Source organism: Trichechus manatus, unplaced genomic scaffold, assembly GCF_000243295.1.
Source record: "Trichechus manatus latirostris isolate Lorelei unplaced genomic scaffold, TriManLat1.0 scaffold00079, whole genome shotgun sequence".
NCBI lineage: Eukaryota > Metazoa > Chordata > Mammalia > Sirenia > Trichechidae > Trichechus > Trichechus manatus.
Genome location: NW_004444015.1, coordinates 11,291,108 through 11,297,107, shown reverse-complemented (window position 1 = coordinate 11,297,107; position 6,000 = coordinate 11,291,108). Strand labels below are relative to the sequence as shown.

At 43.5% G+C, this 6,000-nt stretch overlaps 1 pseudogene; it reads left to right on the top strand.

Moving 5' to 3' along the window:
* The first annotated feature begins 2,550 nt into the window (after nucleotides 1-2,550).
* The window catches only part of LOC101361790 (transmembrane 9 superfamily member 2-like), a 76,079-nt pseudogene continuing 72,629 nt past the window's right edge, over nucleotides 2,551-6,000 (top strand).

Sequence of the window (6,000 nt, the reverse complement as noted above, 5' to 3'; positions counted from 1 at the left end):
TTTTACTTGGATGCACAATCAACACCCATGCAAGCACCAGTCAAGAAATCAAATGATGTATTTCACTGGGCAAATCTGCTGCAAAAGACCTCTTTTAAAGTGTTGAAAAGCAAAGATGTCACCCTGAAGACTAAGGTGCGCCTGACCCAAGTCATGGTATTTTCAATCGCCTCATATGCATGCGGAAGCTGGACAATGAGTAAGGAAGACTGAGGGAGAATTGATGCCTTTGAATTACGGTGTTGGTGAAGGGTATTGAATATACCATGGACGACTGAACAAATTTGTCTTGGAGAAGTACAGCTAGAATGCTCGTTAGAAGTGAGGATGGCGAGACTTTGTCTCACGTACTTTGGACATGTTATCAGGAGGGCCAGTCCCTGGAGAAGGACATCATGCTTGGTAAAGTAGAGGGTCAGTGAAAAAGAGGAAGACCCTCGACGAGATGGATTGACACAACGGCTGCAACAACGGGCTCAAGCATAACAATGATCACGAGGATGGCGCAGGACCAGGCAGTGTTTCGTTGTGTTGCACATGGGGTCACTATGAGTCAGAATCGACGTGACGGCATCTAACAACAACAGCAACAATAATATATTTGCTTATTTCATATAAGTAAGATCAGACAGTATTTGTCCTTTTGCAACTGACTAATTTTGCTCAGCATAATGTTTTCAGGGTTCATCCATGTAGTGGTATCTGTCAGGACTTCATTTATCATTATGGCTGGGTACTATCCCATTGTATGTATACATCACATTTTGTTTATCCATTCGTCTGTTGATGACATTTTGGTTGTTTCCACCTTTTGGCTATTGTGAAAATGCTGCAATGAACATGGGTCTACAAGTTTCTGTTTGCATTACTGCTTTCACTTCTTATGGGTATATACCTAGGATTGGTGTTGCTGGGTCATATAGTAGTTCTATGTTCAACTTTTTGAGGAACACTCAGAGCAATGGATGAGGGTTCCTGTTTCTCCACAATCTTCCCAACATCTATTGTTTTCTATTTTTTTGACCATTGCCTTTCTAATAAGTGTGAAGTGGTATCTCATTGTGGTTTTGCTTTGCATCTCCCTAATACTTAATGGGAGCCCTGGAGTCTTAATGGTTAAGCTGGGCTGCTAACCAAAAGGTAGGCAGTTCAAATCCAGCAGCCACTCCTTGGAAACCCTATGGGGCAGTTCTCCTCTGTCCTATAGGGTCACTATGAGTGGAATCGATTCATCGGCAATGGGTTTGGCTTTTGGTTTTTAATACTTAATGACCTTGAGCATCTTTTCCTGTGCTTGTTGGCTATTTGAATATCGTCTTTGGTGAATTGTCTGTTCAAGTCCTTTGCTTATTTTTTGATTGGGACATTTGTGGTTTTGTTAAGTTATACAAGTATTTTATACACTTTGGATATTAGACTCCTATTGGATATATGTTTCCCGCAAATTTTCCCCCAATCTGTAAGCTGCCTTTTCACTTTTTTGATTAAGTCCTTCGATGTACAAAAGTATTCAATTTTTATGAGGTACCATTTATCTATTTTATCTTTTGCGCTTGTGCTTTTGTTGTCATGTCTTGATATCCCATCGCTAAAAATTAGGTCCCACACCTTTCCCCTACATTTTTTTCTAAGCGAAATTAATTTTAATGTTCTATTTAACTCAAAGTACACAAAATATTATCATTTCAACATGCAATCAATATAAAAAATTATTAATGAGCTATTTTACATTCTTTTAACCGTATAGTCTTTGAAACACAGTGTGCATTTTACACTTACAGAACATCAAATTCGGACTAGCTGAATTTCAAGCGCCTGATAGACGCTTGGAAACCCTGGTGGGTAGTGGTTAAGAGCTACGGCTGCTAACCAAAGCCAACCAAAAGGTCGGCAGTTCTAATCCGCCAGGTGCTCCTTGGAAAACCTGTGTGGCGGTTCTACTCTGTCCCATAGTTTCGCTATGAGTCGGAATCGACTCGATAGCAACAGGTTTTGGTTTTGGTTTTAATAGCCGCATAGAGCCCTGGTGGCAGTTAAAAGCTCGGCTGCTAACCAAAAGGTCGGCAATTCCAATCGACCAGCGGCTCCTTGGAAACCCTATAGGGCAGTTCTACTCTGTCCTACAGGGTCGCTATGAGTCGGAATCGACTGGGCGGCAACGGGTTTGATTTGGGTTTAACAGTCACACGTGGCTAGTGGCCCCAGTACTGGACAGTCCTGGCCTTACAGTGTGCCCGCCCATCCCCTGGCAGCCAGAAATAAAGATGGCAGGGGCCGTTAACACTTTGGGACTGAGAGAGGCAGCCTCGGGAAGACACGAGACCCTGGGATCTTGAGACCTCTCAGACAGCCTCTCCCCCGTTCCCCTCACGGGCCTGCAAGGCAGCACCGAAGACGCAGCGAGAGGCACCGCAGGAAAGTGCCCAGGCGGGGGGCGGGTAGGGGTGGTAGAAGCGCGGCGGGCGCCTGCACGCAAGCGCGCTCCGCAAGCGCACAAACCCAGCCAGGTGCCCTAGCAACCCGATTCCACACCAGGGTCTCTTCCTGATGAAGTGGCGTTGCTGGGAGTTCTAGTCCCACCAGCCGATCTCAGCTTTTTCCTGTCGTTCCTTCCTCTCCCTTTTCCCCGGTTCCGATCTCGCCCATGGTGGGTGCCCGGAGAGCCTGAGCCAGCTCTTAAAATGAATGCTCGTGGTTTGCGCGGGGGAGGCAACCTCCGCGCCCCGGGCCGCCCGCTTCAGGATGAGCGGTCTGCTGGGGCTGGGGCTGCTCCTGGGCCTACAGGCCGCCCGCTGCATGGCTTTCTATCTCCCCAGGTTGGCTCTGGTAACTTCTGCGAGGAGGACTGAGAGAGTCCAGCAAGGTGAGGACCAGAGAGACGGAATGTGAAGGGAAGGCTTTGGGTGGGAGCATGGGGCCGGCCAGGCCAACTCTGACTCAGAAGGCCCAGACTGTCTCTGTGGGTCAGTCTTGGGGTCTCTCAACCTCTGAGCCGCTGGCTGCCTCCCACTTGGATCCCGAACTCTCTTTTCCACTGATCCGCCTTCCCTCCCTCTTGGCTCTTCTCCCTACCTCCTCTTTCTCAGCTCCTCCCCTTGCTCCTCCTCTTCCCCTTCTTGTTTGTTCCTTCCCCTGGGTCTCGGTTTCTTTCCTTCGTTTCCCGCCTCTGTTTTGGCTCCTCCCTCCTCTCCTTCGGCCCCTCTCCCCTCCGGCCTCCTCCCGCCTTGGCTTCTCCCCCTTCCCGCTCCCCTTCCGCACATCTCCTCTCCCCACACCTGCCCACTTCTCCCTTCTCGCCGGCTCCTCCCCCTGCCCCTTCCCTTCTGCTTTGCCTCCTTGCTCTCTGCTCATTTACCTCTCTCTCAGCTTCTCCCCTTCCCCCTTCCTCTTGGCGCCTCCCCCTTGGCTCCTCCCTCTCCTTCTTAAATAGGGAAATTCGTTCCTTTTTAAACGTGTGGCAAAGCCTTTTTTCCAAGTTTGTCAGTTGTCTTTTTTAAAAAACATTTTACTGTAATTTTGGTGAAAATATATACGGCTAAATATGCTCCCATTCAACAATTTCTACACATAATGTTCAGTGACTTTGGTTACATTCTTTATAATGTGTCAACATTCTTATTTTTTCCATTTTTGTTATTTCACTCCCATTAACCTAGTCTCACTGCCCCCAAACTTCATCTATGCTTTAGAGTAACTGTTGTCCATTTGGTCTCATATAGATAATTTTTTAGAAGAGCGCAGTACTTGAGGATGACATTCTTTACTTTTTGAGCTAACCTGCTATTTAGTTAAAAGGTGACTTTAGGGGATAATTTCAAGGTTCAAAGTTTAAAGCTCTAAGGTTTAAAGAGTATCACAGGGCAATAGTCTCAGGGGTTCTACCAGTCTCAATGGGTCCAGTAAGTCTGGATTCTTTGAGAATATAAAGTTCTGTTGCACATTTTTCTCTCTAGCAGGATCCATCTATTGTGTCCCTGATCAGAACGTTTGGTAGTGGTAGCTGGACGCCATCTAGTTCTGGTCTCAAGGTAGAGGAGGCAGTGGTTCATGGAGACAATTAGTTCTTTCTCTGATTCTTGGGTTTTCTTCTTTCTCTTTTCCTGCAGACAAATAGAGACCAATAGTTGTAACTTAGATGGCCGCTTGTAAGTTGTTGAGATCCCAGACACTACTCACCTAAACTAGGAGATAGAACATAAACTTTAAGAACTGTATTATGCCAGTGACTGGATTGTCTCACAAGACCGTGTCAGTTGTCTTTTGGTTTTGCTTATGGTGGCTCTTTACCATTTAGAAACTTTGATTTTTATTCTAATTTATCAATTTTTTTTAATAGCTTCTGAGTTTTGTGTCCTACTTTGAAAAGTCTTTCCCATACCAGCCAAGCTTGTAAAATAATTCTCCCATGGTTTCTTTTTTATGGCTTAAATTTTAAACATTTAAATAAGATTCATTTGGACTATTTCCTGGTATAATGTATGAGGTAAGGATCCAACTTAACATTTGGGTTCAGATCACTGACCAGTTGTCACAACTCCATTTATGAAATAATTCTCTTTACACTAGTTGATTTGAGACACCGTCCAGTTTCCTATAAATGCAGTAAAGTTCAAAATGCATTCTAAAATATAGTTCAAATTTTATGCTACTTTCCAGTAGTGCTTTGTCAATTTTTGTACTCCAGAATGTGAATTTTACTATCCTTAATTATCTGCTGTTCTTTCAGAAACTTTTGCTTTACATAACGGATATATGTTGCCATTGATGAATTTCTGATTAGATTTCGTGAAGTGCACATAGAATTCTCTTATTTTGCAGAGTTATGGTAAGTCTATTTATATTTGTTCCCAAACTTGATAATTTTCTATATCCTCTTCTTAAAAAAAAAAAAATCTAACTTTATGGTAAAACCGATAACAGATGTTTAATGTTTTTCTTTAAGCAGCCTATGGAATTTTATAAAAGGATAGTTACTACCCAAGTTCTGCTGTTTTAGTGGTTTAAAAATCAAATCTGGTTAACTATCAAGAACACAGCTGAGATCCAGGAATTAACCAAAAATGGCCTGTGAAGAGCCAGAGTAGATGTCAAAATGTTCATGAACTAAATCTCATGCTCTCAGATATACTTTTAGACGTAGTTTTAATGTCTGATTATTTATTCCACAAATGGAAGGCCTGTTCTCTGGCAGATTAGGAGGAAAGGAAAAAAAAAAAAGAGGCATAACTATAGCTGACAGCCCAAAGAAAAGAGACTTAACTTTACAAATGTTTAAGTTTAGTTTTAGGGCAAATTGCTCTTCTTGCCTCGTTTGATCCTGAGGATGGCACAGTGTTAAAGCAGGTGCAATGATTGATGTTTAAAATAACCCTGCATCATCAAGGAGGTTAAATTGTCATCATATGTTCTGTTTAAGATAGGAAAGAGTGAAGTGTGTTTTAGAATGATTCTTTTTTAAAATTTTTATTGTGGTTTGAGTGAAAGTTTACAGCTCAAGTTAATGTCTCATATGAAAATTTATACACATACTGTTTTGTGACATTAGTTGAAATCCCCACAATGTAACAGCACACTCCCCCTTTCCACCCCGGGTTCCCTGTGTCCATTCAGCCAGTTCCTGTCCCTTCCTGCCTTCTCATCCTGCCTCCAGACAGGAGCTGCCCATTTGGTCTCGTGTATCTGATTGAACTAAGAAGCACACTCCTCACGTGTATTATTATTTGTTTTATAGTCCTGTGTAATCTTTGTCTGAAAAATGGGCTTTGGGAATGGTTTTAGTTCTGGGTTAACAGAGTGTCCGGTGGCCATAGTTTCAGGGGTTCCTCCAGTCTCTGTCAGACCGTTAAGTCTGGTCTTTTACATGAATTTGAGTTCTGCTCCATACTTTTCTCTTGCTCCATCTGGGACTCTGTTGTGTTCCCTGTCAGGGTGGTCATTGGTGGTAGCCAGGTACCTTTAGTTCTTCTGGTCTCAGGCTGGTAGAGTCTGGTTTATGTGGTC